Below are 18049 nucleotides of genomic sequence, written 5' to 3'. Positions count from 1 at the left end.
ATAACAGGAGAAAGAAATTGCTGTCTAAGAGTAGGCAGGAACTGTCTAAAAACTGGAAACATTCCCTTCTCAACTTAAAAAAGCAAATAAGGCACCTAGTGAAGTCCTCCAAAGCAAACTAAATCCAAATTAGCTTCCCTAAGGATAACCATATGGCATTTTTAGTTACAGCCATAACCACAAATGTAAGGTTCAGACTTGCACTGAATTTGTAGTTAATGGTACTACATATACAGAACCTATAGCAAACCTGCTGACTGACAGGTTCACTGAAAACATCACTCTCCTGTCCCTGTCACATATACCCCAAGGCATCCCTAACAACTGTTCCCCACCTAGTATCTCCGGACAGCATATCTTAAATGCTGCCTCCAAGGCCAAAAATACAACTTCTATGGGACCAAACATCATCCTGGGCTGTGTTCTACATGGGTTAAAATAGGCATTAGCATCACCATTGGGTGTGCTTTTGAATCACAGCCTAAGCATTGGCTTCATCCCAGCGAAATGGAAAACAGCTACAGTCATCCCTTTGCACAAAGGGGGTGCATCCATGAACCCCAGGAACTCTAGACCCATTAGCCTGACCAGCCTTATCTTTAATTGAATGAATCATCATGGACCTTATTAACAAAGATATAGGAAATCTCCAAATGCTTGACCCCACCCAGTTTGGCTTTGTCAGGGGGAGATCATGCCAGTTAAACTTGGTGGACTTCCTTGAGACAGTCGCCAAAGCCCTGGATGAGGGCACATTTTTGCATATAGCCTACTTAGACTTAGCCAAGGCCTTTGAGACAATCCCAGAGTCAGGTATCATTGATAAACTCACCCAGCTGGGTATCAACCCATATATTGTCAGGTGGGTAGCAAACTGGCTCACTGATAGAACTCATATGGTCAAAATAAGGGACTCCAGCTCCTCCAGTCGACCTGTTACCAGTGGTATTCCACAGGGATCAGTTCTGGAACCCTAACTGGTTGGAATCTATTTCTCTAAAGTATAGGCTAAAACTAAAGGACTGTGGTTGACAAAGTTTGCTGATGACTGCAATCTAGGAGCAATCATTGAAACTCCTAGTGATGTCAATATCCTTCAAAAAGGTCTTATGCAGACTAATGACTGGTGCCAAAGTCATTGTCTTAAATTTAATGCAAAAATATGCATTATCATCCCTTTAGCAAGGGTGATATTTCTGCAAACTACCACATCAATAGCAATCCCCTAAGCACACAGTTAGTGGCAAGAGATCTAGGCATACAGATCGACAACGACCTTAACGTCAATCACCATGTCTCCACAGTGGTAAGAAAGACATTTTATATTGCTTATCTCATAAGTAAGGGCATTACCTCCAGAAAAAAAAAGAGGTTATAACCCCCTGTACTCTTCGCTCATTAGGCCAACAATAGAGCACAATGCTCCTTTTGGTATATTTGTTTCCAAAAACCTGCAGCAATTGGAGAGACCACAAAGGTTCCTTACAAAGAAAATTCAGGGTCTTTAAAATCTGTCTTATGGGGAACAGACTAAAATCATTGTCACTTTGCTCTGTGCCATAAAGACTGCTCAGAGGCAACCTGTGCCCTGCAAATAGAGCAATCTCTGACCCAGCTTTAATGGAAATGCTGCACATTCACAAGTCAAATGGCACATGGGTCACTCCGTCAAAGGACCTTAACCTGGTATGTGACATCAACAGAACTTGCTGGAGAGACAGATTTGTCTCACAGATGTTGCCCCACCTTTGGAACAAGCTTCCTATTCATGTTAAACAAAGCCCCTCACTGGTCCTATTTAAGTGTAATATGGACAATTGGATGGGTAACTGGAAATTCCCCCTAGGGGTTCCAATAATATGTGCTGTTTTAGTGTCTGCTTGAACCAGACACCCTTGGGAACACAGACTGAACTTGGCTAGTTAATTAAGTGACTGGGGGCTTTAGCCTAGTAATCTCCTATGAGCCTGTGAAAAGCTGGAATTCCTTTAATATCATATGCGAATGTGTACAGTAGCTTCTGCTCATTATTGCTTGCAGTCACACCTCTTTTTTAACCGTAAAGATAAATAAATCACAAAGAATCGTCAGCTGATCAAGTCACGTGATGTAAGTATAAGTTAAAAATGGCTTGTATTTGTTCAATATAGTATTATGAGTAAGTCCATTGTAATAAGGACGAAAGTTGCTAAGTTATTACATTTTTGTTTGTGTGGCTAACAGGGTGTTGTTGTTGTTTTCTATTTTGTTGAGTTGCAACATTATCATTATCATTGTTTTTGTCTAGGACAGGGTATGTCTATGCAGTGCACATGTTCTAGGACCTTCAGAGGGGGTTAGCAACACACCACGGTCACAACATAATTTTAGAGGTTCTGACACCTCTCACTCTGAGCGTGGATGAGAATTTATTTACTGGTCATGCAGTGGTACCCCATCCAGGTTAGAGAGTGTTTCAGTCTCTGTCACCCCTCATCAACACACAATGCCAACATCCAGATTAGGGTCTACCAGTGTCACTCCGTCCCTATCATAGGAAGTATTAGGCCATGTCACTTCTGCCCCATGGAGTCTTATATGAATTGTATATAATTGCCCCCTGTGATGTGCCCCCATGTCTGTCCTGTGCTTCAGCCAGTATCCAAAATGTTGGGGAATCAAAACACAGTCTCCCATGTGACAGATGAGGATAATCACCATTATACTACCAAGGAAAACACCCAATAACCTGATGTTAGAGCCAAACTCTGTACCTTGTTTCTATGAAGTGAAGAGCTTAATCATTATGCCAAACTTTCCATGCTTTTAATGGTTTATTAAAAATGTGTCTAAAAGTAGGTTATTTTGGTTATGCACTTTAGTCTTCCTGGCATCTCATCTGGTCATTTGGAAATGCTGCTTCCAACCTCACTGAGGGTACAGATGACCATTTGGGATATACTTCCAGGCGGGATATACTTCCAGGAGGGATCATGTTGTGCGAAGGAAGATATAATGGGATTATCCTTTGTGGCCTGAAATGTGCTGCAAATCTGTATGCTATGTTGGTAGTAATATCAGTTGGTTCTGTTATATTGATATTTGTTCTGCCACACTGCATTCTAATTTCTTCTTCATTTATCAAATGCCACTACAGAGAGCCTTATTATTGTTAACTGTCCTGAAGAAAGTTTTACTTGGATTGAAACTTTGTTTCTTTTGATTGTTTCAGTGAACTCTTTTTGGAGAGAGTGGGTGTTTTTGTGTTTATCCAGGCATAGGTTAAAAGTTATTCTTACACCTAAATGAGCTTCTCCAACAATAGCACTTCTTATGAATGGTGACCTAATGGTAACCATTTTAAAAAATAGTGTAGAAGTCATGGTGATATCTAAAAAAAAAAACACGTTGGTAAATGATGGAAAAACTTGCATGGTTATCAAAATACACGTGACAAATAAGCTGCACTCATATTTTCCATTACAGAAAATGTTCACATAGAGAAAAAAAAATCAGAATTTGTTATTCATAGCGTGCAGATGATACCGTTTTTTTTTACATACTATTTCCTGTTTCCCATGCACATTGCACGTCAGTGTAATACATTGTTTAGACTTTAAATACAGTTCTCTTCAACTGTGTTATTTTTATTTTTTTTCAGTAGTAACCTATTTCTAACGATACTTATATTATAACTTCTGTTCATATATATAGTAGCTTCTGTTATATCTATATATAATGTCACTACAATATGTTCAGTAATTACATTTATGCTGTTTTACATGCAGTTTTCATTTTTGGAGATTTCTTTTCTCCAAGCCTTAAATGAATAAGGGCCATTTCCAGTAGGTAACCAGGATCAGAAAAACATTCATAAATTAATTATAGAATAAACTTAATAAACAGATAAATAAATAAATGTCTTTTTAGTCTCTGTCATCTAATTAACTTATCAAAACAACACTTTGTCAGTATAACATACTACCTCCAATAGATGTTAAACATATTATGTTGCTGTTTTCTCTTGTACTAATTGTTAAGATCACTTTAATCTACTATAAGTCACTAAACGACTTTCATCTCTGGTAATACCCACTGTAGATCCAGTGTATTCCAAGCACAAACAATTCTGAACTGACCCTTGCATTATATGTTAAGAGATAAATATTAGGCTAGCTCCCCTTTGTGCCAAATTTAAATCCAATTCAGTGTCCGTTTTTGTGCTTGAATTAACATCTCCATTTGGTTAGAGGCTGTTTTTTCTATCCCATGGTCGATAATTATATATTACTTCTAATGGTACCATAGATATTTTGGGTCTATGTTCGGCTATTGAAAACATAATGGGCAGAGGCAGCTCCTACATGCTTTATCACATTCATGGGTCCCCTCAAAATATCTGGGTCTGTGTTTGGCTATCAAAAACTTAAATGCTCCAATGGCTAAATACCATATGGAAAACATTGTTATGGAACATTACCAAACATGAGTAACTGCAAAAAATATTTCATTGAATGGCCATAGTTGGCCAACAATCAGTAAGTAACACGATACATATAATGTAAGCGAAAGAATCCTTTTAAATTTGCCCTAGTCCCCACTGTAGTGCAATCTTGGAATTGGTGTGTGTGTGTGTGTGTGTGTGTGTGTGTGTGTGTGTGTGTGTGTATGTGTGTGTGTGTGTGTGTGTGTGTGTGTGTATATATATATATATATATATATATATATATATTTTGGGGGGGTGGAGGACACAGCATTTGTGATGTTTGCCAACTATAACCATTCGATTAATTTTTTTTTCGCAGTTTGGTAATGTTCCATAACAATGTTTTCTGTATGATATTTAGCCATTTGAAGGTTTATGTTTTCGATAGTCAAAAATAGACTCAGATATTTTGAGGGGACCCATAAATGGGATAAACCATGCAGAAGCTGCCTCTGTCCATTAGTAGTACAGGGTAGTCCTGGAGTAAATGTTATATTTCCCACCCATAGCTCCAAGATGTGCTTGAATATAGACAGGGATAAACTTTGTTTTATGTGGATGGGGAATCTGTTCCCGACTAGTGCTATCCTCTGCAAGATATACCTGCCCCTCCAAACCATCTGTTGATGTTGTCTTTTGATTATGTACCTCATTACTGTCATTTGCCTTTCAAAAATGTGTACATAAGAAGAAGAAAGTTTCATATTTAATTTCTTAAACCACTCAGTGTGGGCTGATTTCTTTTACGTATTGCATTGTATAATTAAAATGCTAACTCAAGGAATTTCCAGTTTGTACTTCAAATCTATTGCAATGATGTATATAAACCATTTGAATTGTTGTTCAGTTGATTGTCTTAAGAAAGTACAGTTGTGTAGTTAACTTACCACAACAGCAGCTGTTTGAATTGACAGCTGCAGCAGTAGATATTACAGTATGGAATGTATCCTGAAAAGGTTCTGTACATCTGATCAGTCTGCAAAGCTTTAAGATCATTCTTCATGGGCCATATATCTGTCTTTAACTCAGGAGAACATGCTAGCATAAAAAGGATATACGGACAAAAACATAATAATTCAGAGTGTTCCTGCCCTTAGAAAGGGAAGCTAAAGCTTATTACTATGAGTAAAACCTTGTCAAAAAGGTTTGAACTTAGGAAAGATACTCCACCCCAGCCAGGGGAAGGATTGTTTAAGGGGGTGGAGGGAGGGTGCTAGTACTGCAATTGTGATCGATTGGAACATCTGCTGCTATGGTATATTAACTATACAACTGCACTATGTTCTTCATTGGATCATTGTTGCAGTAGCCATCACAGCATGGGAAAATGCCAAATCTCAAGAAGAAAGAGTGGATGGAGAAAGTCAAGAGTCAAGAAACCTAGAAGAATAGCTTCAGCTTTAGCAAAGCCTGCTCTGGCTGTAGAAATAGAATTCAACTTATAATGTTCGGTAAATGTAAGAACTGAGGACTATGTAGCTGCTTCTAGAATGGATCCAGAATTTATCCCTTTCCAGAAGGCCTCAGAAGTAGCCACCATTCTAGCAGAAAGAGCCTTGGAATTCTGGTTAGAATAGCAGAACTAAATGGGGCAAGAAAGCCATCTAGAAATGTTTTGTTTATATACTGATGGTCGCTTTTCTTATCATCATAGGACACAAAAATTTGAATTGATTTTCTAATGTTTTTAGTTTTATCCAGATAATATCTCAACTATCTGTGGCTATCCAGGCAGTAAAGTATCCTTTCTCCTTTATTCTGAGGGTCAGTAAAGAAAATTAGAAGTTGGATAGTTTAAATGTCAACTTAGAGACAATGTTAGTCATAAAATAAGGGTTAGTTCCAACACTCACACTGTCCTTGTGAAAAATTAAAAAAGGTTGAATAGAGATAAGGATCTGTAATTCAGACAAACTGTCCAACAGACATCAGAGCTACTGGCCTGGCAAAGACATCTTCCAAATTAAACATTTTAGAACAGATGGTTACAGTTTGAAAGAGAGGTAGACTTAACTTTTCCAAAACAAACTTCAGGTCTTAAGAAGGTGCAACCCTCTTTCTTGGTGGCCTGATATGCCAACCACCTCTTAAAAAATGTTAACTTGACACAGAGATAAAAGAGGGAGATCCAATGGCAACATGTTGAAATGGACAAAAATGCACCTCAATTGAAGTATATGCAAGGACAGAACAGGGCAATTCATAACTGTACTGCAAAACCAGGGGGTACTCCTTGAAATGGGTCCAGTCCTTTATTCTGACAACAGAAAGAAAATCTTTTCTATTTGGCTAAGTAAGATTTTCTGATAGTGAGTTTTCTTGTAATACCTGTTGAATGTTCTTAGAATAAAGCTATATAAAAGGGGTCAAAAGCCTATCATCCAAACAGTTAGGATGAGATTCTCAATGGTAGGATGAATCAAAGATCTGCTGTGCCATGTCAGTAAGCCCACTCTGGGGGAAGCTTTTGGTAACAGACCCTGGTCAGCTGTATGAAAAGACAGAAGCAGTGTTGTCTGGGCCTAATAGATTGTCACCAATAGTATCTTTGGTAAGTCCTTCCTAAACTTTTTAAGGTCTTTGGAAATAAGAAGAAAGGGGGAGGTGTAAAGGAGCATCCAATTTCAGGGGATTGAGAATGCCTCTGTCAGGCCTTTTTACATGGTATCCTGGAAAAAGACTATTTCAGCTGTCTGTTTAGATAGGATGCAAACAGGTCTATATGTGAAGTTTCCCAGTAGTGGACTATCTGCATGAAGACCTTTGGTAGTAGGATCCACTTGTGAGGGCTATCTTAGATCTGATAAATGAGTCTGCTGCTCTGTTGTGCTCTGATGGGATGTAAACTGCCCATAGGGTTAAGTTATACTCAAGTGCCATGTCCAGACAATCTTAGCTAGTCTGTAAAGGGATTATAATCTTGTTCCTCCATGTCTGTGTACCACATCATAGTGGTATTGTCTGTCTCCACTATGAGAGGTCCTGGACACCACAACTGATTTGGGGCTTTCAGCATAGTTATCAAGGACACTGTTTCTTTCAGATTTATGTATTTGTGTTTGTGTTGGGGTTTCCAGCTCCTTAAACATTCACACCCTGGGAAGGAGCACCAAAAGCAAATTCTGAGGAATCTGTGGACATCAGTTTGGAGAGGTTGGATGGTGAGAAAAGAACTCCTGGGTTGAAGAGGACTTAAATAGCCAACCAAAGGAGTTCTTTTTTCACAAACCTTAGAACTGAAACTGGGAAGGATAGAGGTTAAGGGGGTGGAAGCCACCTCACAAGCAATGACCATCAACACTTCTGTGTAACAATATATACAGTACATTAGTATTAATTTTAATTAATCAGTTAATCAATTATTTTTTTTTGTTGAAGGCTATTGGTTACTTTCATAATCATCCTTGTTTTCCAATTAATTTCATTTCTTGTTATAGTCCTCGTTAAGTTGCAAATGATTTTGCAAAAAATGAAGATTATAGTGTTTTGTTTTATAATTTTTGAGTTTCACTGTTTACTTAGTTTTTCTTTATATCCACCCCCACAAAATGATGTTATGTTAGGCACTGGCTCCAAGGCATTATGGGTAAGAAAAAGCAACTTGCTTCTTTAGAGGAGCAACTTCTTGCTTACATTGTGGTTTCACTACTACATCATTCCATGAGTTAATATTCAATGCAAGGTGTTTTATTTGCAAGAACTGGTTAACAGCTTGTCTTTGTAGAAGTAACAAACTACTACTACTGGTACATTTGGCATGGAAATGCAATACCTTACATATAAGTTTAGATAGTGATGCATTGTGGGTTTAGTCTTTAAGATGTCATGGCAAGGATTTTTATCTTTCATAAAAACCTCAAGGGGCTGCCTGTCCTTATCAACAAAATAAAATGCCTAAACTACAGACTTTTTCTATCAAAAACTGTATAACTTAGCATTGTGTATAATAAGGAAGTTATATCCATCTCCAAAGGTTTGTTTCTTATAATTGCTTCAAAACATGACCAATACACTATTAAAGTGTGTGAGTGTGTGTGTGTGGGGGGGTATCCCTCACATCTTCAATCATCAGCAATAGTTAATGTACAAAATGCATAACTTTATCAAATATATTAATAAATTGGCACCACTGAATTAATAGCAAAGTATCTGAAACAGCCATTTGTCTATTAAGTATGTATAATGTATGTATAATGTAATCTGTGGTGCTAAAAATATGCAGTGTGCTAAATTAGTGTACAGTGCACTGAAGAAGATGTAACAACACCATGGCCACTGCTGCAATACTTAATTAGTGTATATGTTTATATATGAATAAAATGTATAAAGTTATGGCCAACACTAATGTATACCATGCTGAATATAAGTTGTTACTGTAGTATTGCCAAAACTTACAGCAGATGTCAACTGATGCTGTCAGTTACAGATGACAGTGCTGTCAGTCATTGAGGCATCACCCAAACCTATGAAAAAAAAAAAAAGAAAAAAGAAACATAGCGGTAACACTACTGCACAATAGCCATTTTGGGAGGATGCCCCACCATGTTAGAAGTGTGTTTGTTACATTTTGTGCTTACATTAGGTGCATGGCCATCGACTATTGTATAGGTATAGTGTTTGTGCATGGTCATGTATGCATTTGCCAGATGTGTGACATCAGTGAGTATGCCACTCAATGACTGAGCTGTGTTGATGAGTTTATTCAATGAACAGGTCATCGAGTAGCAAATCGTTGATCTACTGGCTCAAAACCCCATTATACTAATATTGGATATATATGTGAAGGGGACCTATATATATATATATATATATATATATATATATATATATATATATTAGCATTATTTGAGGGGACTTCACCTCAGACTGATTATCTTATTACAGTATACTTTAGGGACTATTATCACTATATTTTCTACTAACCCAATTACTTATTAACTAAATTTCTCCTAATCCTTCCAATGGTAACCGCTTAATATTGGCCAAATACTTATCACTCAGAATTCTAAAAGGCCTCCTACTGTGGTTGTCCCTGCCATCATAGGCCATTGCACAGTTATTACCTCACATCTAATAAAACATCTCAATGTTCATTGTTCTTTAGCATACTTCTGGTTCTTTATCAAGAATTATCAAAACTCTTTGTTGCCATAACTTTCCACCACAGGTATTCCTCCTATTCTGCAACATTCATTTCATGATGTTGCATTAAAACATCTCATGAACAATTGTTTATCTGTCCAGGACAAGCAATTCCTTATATAGACCCTTAGAGCTAACAGCAGCCTGCTCAAACCAACTCACAAGTCATAAAACTTAGGGACATAACAAATGGTTTAAGAAGTTGATGGTTTAAATATTTCACAGATCACGTAGAAATGGCTGCAAACAATAAAACTGCATAAAAGTTATGACCTACACTTACATGGAAAATATGGATATGTTTATGAGGAGTACAGGGATATATCTTTAATAAAGGAAAAGTTTGTGGCATTAATATCAGAGGAAAAGTCTGGGTTTTACAGGAATAAAGGTTAATGAAGTGTTTAGTGTTAGCACTGTTAATGGATATAGAAGGAAAGCATCGTGCTGATCATGTTTCTTAGTCTGAATCAGCTCATGTATTTATGGCAGTTAAGTCTTGTTTTGGTTTGGCTAGAAAGCCTGTTTAAATGCTGAATGATGAAAACTGAATTTTATACATGAAGTTATGGTTCACCAACCAGATAATACAACAATCAGGGCTCACTAGCAATGACTAAAGTACAATTCAGCATTTGTATATGAAATTAATGACCTATGCTCAGTGATTGGACACATAAAAATACATTAAACAGCTTTGTAAGTAGGCCTTCAACTTATTTTTGTGCCAGTCTCAGGTCATTCAACAAAGGAGTTAAGTGGCTGAAAATTCTCATTTATTTTTATTTGTTTTTATGCTCATTTTAATAGCATGCATCTGTTTTAGCTGTTTTCTTCCTGTCTTCTGTCGTATGTTAATAGTTTGCCTCTGTTTAGATTGTTTTAAATCATTAGGTTATTTTAAATCAGTGTTTTGTTGTTTATGCCCCTACAGTATTAGGATACAGTGTTGCAAGCTTTTTTAAGCTTTTCTTCAGTAATTCCAAAAATAGCTATAATACTTTCACCTTTTAAGTAGTTTGACTTTTGGAATTAAATCCTGGTCATGCTCTTGTGAGAGAATTTGAGAACCAGGCTGACTTGCATAGTTTATGATTGCTTCCAGAAGGGTCGGGTTGCAATTAACTGCTATTACAGTTTAGCCTCCCCCAACATTTTAGGTATGCCTTCAGCTAATGCTTGTACCAGTGTCAGGCTACCCAGCAAGAGAGCTAAGTGGCTGAAAAAACATCCAAAGGATTCAATACAGCCTACATGGTGGTTTTTCACCATGTTTGCATTGTGGCTCAATGCATACATGGCTGGGGGAACATTTGAATTCAGTAAGCACCGTGTAGAGGCACCCACCCCCGTGGAAGATAGTTAAACACTGTGGCATGCTAATTGCTGCATAAGCAGCTGAATAGCTTGCTAATCAACTAGTGGAGCAATTTAACAAGGTAGAAAGCAACCATGTAGACTCCATGCTGGTGTTCCATCTATATTCCAAAACATTTGGAATACAGTCACAGAAAGGAGTGTACACAGATAGAATAAAATGTAAAATGTGTGACATTTTAACAGAACTGACCCTAATGGACAATTTTTAAATATTGCTGTTACAAGCTTAGAAAGTTGTTAAAATAATAGTTTTTTGTTAGTATGAATTTTCTGAAGGGTATGAACTCTGAAACTCAAATGTCAGTCATTATTTTCTGACTTCAGTCTTTAATGACTTGGCAATGTTTTGCCAGAAAATCAGTTTTATTTAAAATGGACCAGAAATATTAAACAAAATCTGGACAGTCTGTGAAAATCTGTATAGCTGAGTGGTATGATGCAGACAGTTAAAGGTATAAGTATGTGCTAACCAAAATAAATATAAAAAACATTAAACAGACTATTCATAGTTAAATGTCAGTATATGCAATGTGTAGCTGACGAAATGTAAGCATAACCATCTAAAAAACAGTACTTCTCTGTGCAGATATGTCCCAAAGTAATACCCCCCCCCTTCTACATGGTTGCTAAAGGTATAGATTCAGGACTGTCAGCACGGTGAAGATGCAGATAAGGTTTGAACTTGTTAGAATTGATGAATCCCCAAAAATCAGATCCATATAGGGATGTAAACATAGTGCAGGCACTCTCTCAGTGTTTGTGTTTATGGGATGGCAACTGTGAATGCTTACATCAGGTGGGAATGTCAGGTCAGATTTACAAAATGTTACATGTAGGTCTGTCAAGGCTGGAATTGCAAGTAAGCAGTGCAGAGTTCACAGGTTATGTTTCATTAACATCCAACCTCCTCTTTATTTGTTGACAAATTGTGTTTTTTTCTGTCAGGATTTGGGTATTGTTTAGTATAAAAGAAAATTAAAAATAAAAAGGGAAAAATGGTTGAAATGAGGAAAAACAATCTATGACATACACATTAGAAAATGTTAGTATACATGAGATATGTCTACATAGGTCTGGATTTCAAATCTCACTCCAATGCACATTCAGAAAACAAGTTGTGTGCCTTATCTCTCTCTTTGCCACACAAACAGCTTTGCAGCAAAGAACTGAAGTCATTCATCACACAACCAATTGCAACAGAATGTACACTATCAAACCATAAAATGTTATTTTCACATTTATTATTATATTTGGATGTAATGCACTTAGTGATCACACAACCTGTTATTATTATTGCTTGCAAATATAAGGCCATGTCTTATCTTTCTGTGTTTTCTGGTCATTCATCAATTATCTGACCAGTACTCTGAGACATGCAGTCTGTAAGTCATGCTATATAATTGGTCTTAAAATGCTTGAGGATATTAACGTCCATAATATTGATATGTATTTGCCAGCAATTGAAGGGCAGGTTGGATGGCACAAACAAGCATAGACTGCACTTTTGGGGAAGCAAAGGGAGTTATTGTTATGGCACATACAAGAGTACAACTGTTCTGTTGAGTGGAGGAAACAAAGCTGAGTTACTGTAATGGCACTTGCAAACATAGACTGTTCTTTTGGGGTTAGCAAAGTTGAGTTTCTGTTATTGCACAAACAAGAATGGACTGCTCTTTTGGGGGAGAAAATGTGAGTTACTATTATGGCACATACAAGGGTACAACTGTTCTGTTGAGGGGGGAACAAAGCTGAGTTATTGTTATAGCACATACAAATATAGACTGTTCTTTTGGGGAGAGAAAAGGTGAGTTACTGTTATGGCACAAACAATAATGGACTGTTCTTTTGGTGGAGAAGCAAAGGTAAGTTACTGTTATGGCACAAACAAGGATATGTTGCTCTTGTTACTCTCCTTGGTTTGCATCCTGCCTGTTTTATCTTGTGATGGTTATGAAGTCAGAAACTGCAATGTGTATCATTGCTTTCTAACTTCTCTTTCAATGATTTTCCAATGCAAACATATGGTGTTAAACTGAGGGCATGCAGTAAATATCAGTACTTTTGAGAGGTATGACTATGTGAATCTTTGATGCCTAAGGCCTTCTACTCACTAATGGACACATACAAGTCAAATAAGTGTATGCTGTCATATGTTACGGTAAAGTTGGTACAAATCTCCCACCTTTTACTTGCTTACTGTAACAAGTGATGAAATACAAGGAGATGCCATAATATTATTAAACAATACACTTCAGGTTCAGGACTTACCTTGTAAATCCAGCAGGTACCACAGCGTTAGTACAGGGCTGACTCTGTCTGATGGAAGCAGTAAACAGCCAATACATGGGGACGTAAAAGTTGTCTGAGTTGCCTGGCATCAATGTTACTATATGTATGTGTGTAGGAGGAAGGTTTTTGGGCCCCTAGGTGATGAGTGAGTGAGTGTGCTATGCCAAAGCAAGGGCTCACTGAGCATGCTATGTCTGCCTACACCCACAGCAGCTGATGTTTCCCTCTCTGACTCCTCATCTGCCTGTGGTGGCTGTGGTGACCTTAACATTGGTGGTGTGATGTTGCCCCTTCCCTTGCAGATCCTGCTGCACCTGTTTCCTCAGGAGTATGTTGTGTAGCATGGCACATACCATGAAGATGTCTGTACATGTCCATGGATTGTACTGCAGGGTTCCCCCAGATGTATCTAGTCACTGGAACTGTGACTTCAGCAGTCCAAACACATTCTCTATGATATTTCTGGTTTGAGCATGTGCCTCATTATGGCATTCTTCAGTGAGTGTTTGTGCATTTCTGATGTGTGTCATCAGCCATGGTTCCAGTGCATAGCCTGCATCCTCCATTGGATGACCCTGTGGGATACCCCCCCCAGCAAACATCTGGCATAATTAGGGAGTGTGCCAAATATGTGAGCCGTGGTAACTGCCAGGGTTGCCAGCACATGCATCCAAGATGATTCCCTTGGTATTACTCATGACTTGGCAGTTGACGTAGTGGTAGCTCTTTTTGTTAATGTAGAGCCTAACCTGTTTCCCAGGTGGTGCCTTCATTTCTACATGAGTGCAATCTATGGCACCCAGTACTGCAGGGTAGTGTGCTACCTGGTAGAACTGTTGCATACTTCTGGCCATCTCCTCAGAACTATGGGGAAAATATATGTGCTTACTGGCATGTTGGAGCATAGCATCCAGGAATTGATGGAGGATCCAGGATGCTGATGCCTGTGACAACTGCAGCATGTCCACCGCTGGTCTGTGAAAGGTACTTGTAGCTAATATCCTAAGGGCTACACATACCTTAGTTTCCAATGGGATGGGTTCTCCTTGGTTTGCTCTGGCTCTGAGTTGAGGGTGGCAGAGGTTGCACAGTTCCCGTAGTGTGTCCCTGTCCACCATATAGCACTCTACAATTTTCATGTCATGTAGGTTGTGATAAGTTACACATGGCCTGAAAACTCCCTCCTTCTTGGACTAGGCTTATTGGCAGAAGCAATAGCATTGGCTTCAGCCTCTAGCACATATAAATGGATTAAAGAAGCATCAGACCCTAACATTCTGTATGTGTATACTTTCTGTGTTTGTACATCAAAAGTTTTGATATCTGCAGGAAAAACTAGCATGAAATCTACATGGCTGCTTTATAGCTTGGTGAATAGCTCCACCTTGTTGGATTAGTTGATTACCATGCAATTCAGCCACTTATGCTGTAATTCACATATATGAAATAGACAAAGACTGATGCAATCCATTAATAATCAACATCATTATAAAAAGACACACATGTAGCTAGCCAAACTGATGGTGAAGGGAGTTTTCCAGTAGAGAGTCGATTATCCAAATGTCGATTATCTGAAACATCAATTATCTGAATGCAGCCTTCTAAAGTTTTCATGTAGGAAAAATCACAACATCTGAATATGCAAACATCATATGTATACACTTGTGCATGTTTTTTGAGCTTGTACCCGACTCGTGTGTGAAAAATATTCTTTATTGTCCACTGAAATTGGTGAACAGTTGAAAAGTGTATTGCTTGCATGCAGGAAAAAAACAAGATTTTAGAAGTTTTTTACCCATTTCAATGTATGTTTGATTACCTGAACAGTTTGATTACCCAAACTATCCTAGGTCCCAGTTAGTTCAGATAATCAACTCTCTACTGTATATGTTTGGAAGACTGCAAAAATGCTTTGTCTATAGGATATATCTGTACAGAGGAGTACTGAACTTCAGCAGGTATGTTCCTATTTTGTCACTTTTACCTGTATGCATTAGTTAGAAGTGTACTGATGACATGAGCATGTTTGTCAAGCCATTTCAGAGCAACACATGATTGGCAGTACATGAAAATGGAGTGCTGTGTGATAAATATGTACAAATGTATCAGGGACAGGCCCTTTGATAGCACTTTTAGCATTTCAAAGAGGTTTTGTTAACAAAATGAGTCATTGACCTATTCTTTTGTGGGGGGAGCAAAGGTGAGTTACTGTTATGGCACAAACAAGAATAGACTCTTCTTTTGTGGAGGGGAACAAAGGTGAGTTACTGTTATGGTACAAACAAGGATAGACTCTTCTTTTGTGGGGGGGGCAAAGGTGAGTTACTGTTATGGTACAAACAAGAATAGACTCTTCTTTTGTGGAGGGGAACAAAGGTGAGTTACTGTTATGGTACAAATAAGGATAGACTCTTCTTTTGTGGGGGGGACAAAGGTGAGTTACTGTTATGGTACAAACAAGGATAGACTCTTCTTTTGTGGGGGGGGGGAGGTGAGTTACTGTTGTGGCACAAACAAGGATAGACTCTTCTTTTGTGTGGGGGGGGCAAAGGTGAGTTACTGTTGTGGTACAAACAAGGATTTGTTGCTCTTGTTACTCTCCTTGTTTTGCATCCTGCCTGTTGTTAGTATTTCACATCTCCAGACTGTTTTATGTTTCTCCAGTGGGTAATACTGACTGACTACCTTTTCTGCTTTATCTGGAAACTGTTATTTTGCAGTTGTGTGATATTTATGTTTATTATACTTATGTTGTTTTTTACGACACCTGTGAGTATGTCACTCAGGTGTGTCAATCCACAGAACCCCCCCCCCCTTCACTGATGCTAAAAACGAAGACATAGTCAATGGGTTTTGGCAACATGGTGCTTTTGTATGGAAAGGGGATGGGGAGATATGGCCAGTAGGATGCAAATACAGCAGCAAATTGTTCATGATGTCAATTCAGTGGGTGACCATGGCAGAACATACAAAGAGGTGCACCACAGGAACACTGGCATGATAACATCTCAAGGAGGTGAGCAACTGCAGTGGGCCATGACCAAATGGTTATCGGGTGGAGGGCCTGATAGGGGACCACCATTAACCCCCCATGAACAGTTCCTGGCCAATCTGAGAGATCCAGACAGCTCCCAGGAGAGTGCAGTACAGCATGTCCTGGATGTGGGCGCAACACCTTCTGGGACAACAAGCATGTCCCAGGAGGAGCTTCCAGGTAAGCTTTGCTATCTCAACAATTGAATGCTGTTGTATAGTAAAACAATTGAAATGAAAAAGTTAATCATCTATCACGTCTATTTTTTTGGGGTGGATTGAAGATTGCTACAGTTATAAGCTTAGTTTGGAGTTGTCAGCCACGTTCTTGTTCAAAGTACCGTTAATGCACACATACAGGGGTAAATGTATTACCCCCTGTGTTTCTGTTAATTGTGAAGATATTGCCCTTACCTCTTGTTCAACTTTTTCCTGGACCATCTGAAGTATAGCACAGTATGTCTTCTGCAGACGGTAAGCCAAATATTTTATGTCAGTACAGCTGAGCAATTTAAAGAAGTATTGTAGTGTGTGATATTGATTTCAGGCCTGTTGTGTATATTGCTGTACTGTCTGTACTAGTGGCAGCACTCTTAGCTTTTAATATATATTGCACTATAGTAGTGCAGGTATTAATGCATTCTTGTGTTTCTTGCTTTTTATCACAGGTGATTATGAGAGTGGGAGTGTGGGCCCTATGCCATCTGGTCAGTGTATCCACAGACTCTGATGATGATGCTGGCTAAATTGAGGCACATTCACTGGGTGCAGAGATTGAATCTGACACAGAGGTTGACATGCAGCCATCCCCTGCAGTTCTATCAGACACAGCCAGTAGGTCTATGCTTACCCAGTCCACTGAGCCCACAGATATTGGACAGGTGGAGTGTGAGGACATTGATCAGGGAAGCGTGGCTTACTGTGGCATTACTGCCTGTTGAGTCTGTCCATAGCTAAAGTGTGGGTGAGGTGCCACACAGGAGGATTGATAGGGGTGCTCATAGGGGGCCTGCTGTCCCTCCTCCACCTCGTACAGGTGTCAGTTTCCATTCCACTCAACATATGTTTAGAGCCATCATTGTTGGCACAGGCATGTTCCCATAGATGCTCCAAACAAATGCTCAGGGTTGTGGATGTGGCACAGTCTGACATGTGTGACTGCCTCCACAGTGTTAACAATTCACTTAATCAGATGAATGACACATTGGAATGAGGGGTGACTGTGATGGACTGAGGGGTGTCTGTCATGGAAAGAGCAGTATCTTTGATGGAACATCTGCTGGCAAGAGAACAGCATCCTCATGGGCGTAGGTCAGCCACATCATCTGCTGTCAGCCAATGTGACCATGACTGATCATGTTCCCATAGTGGCAATAGTTCCACTGCTCCTTCAGTGAGTCTGCTGTCCACACCCAGATATGGCAGGCCATAGGGTCGTGGTCCTGGGAATCCCCGTAAAGGAGCTCGTCCAGCAGACATCAGTCACGTTCAGGTAGCAGGACTGCATCTGATAGATGGCATGGATGTGTCAGAGCCAGTTCTCATGGTCAGGGATGACAATGTTGAACAGCCACCTCTACCATGCACAGCTCACACCTGTCCAACAGACCAAGACTTAGAGCTAGAACAGAGATTGGCCGTTTTCGTGCAGAGACACACACTAATTTCACCTGGAGGACTCCTACAGACACACACAACAGTTACTCAGTTTGTCTGGCTGGCCACACACACACGAGCACA

The 18049-nt window shown here is 39.0% G+C and overlaps 1 protein-coding gene across 1 annotated transcript in view; it reads left to right on the top strand.

Annotated features, from left to right (window-relative positions):
- Positions 1 to 18049, top strand: part of LOC122799750 (kinesin-II 85 kDa subunit-like) — an 888373-nt gene that overhangs the window by 120663 nt on the left and 749661 nt on the right. The window lies entirely within an intron of this gene.

This window comes from Protopterus annectens, chromosome 4.part0, assembly GCF_019279795.1.
Source record: "Protopterus annectens isolate FY-2018-M chromosome 4.part0, PAN1.0, whole genome shotgun sequence".
NCBI classification, from domain to species: Eukaryota; Metazoa; Chordata; order Ceratodontiformes; family Protopteridae; genus Protopterus; species Protopterus annectens.
This window is presented reverse-complemented; position numbering and strand designations above follow the sequence as displayed.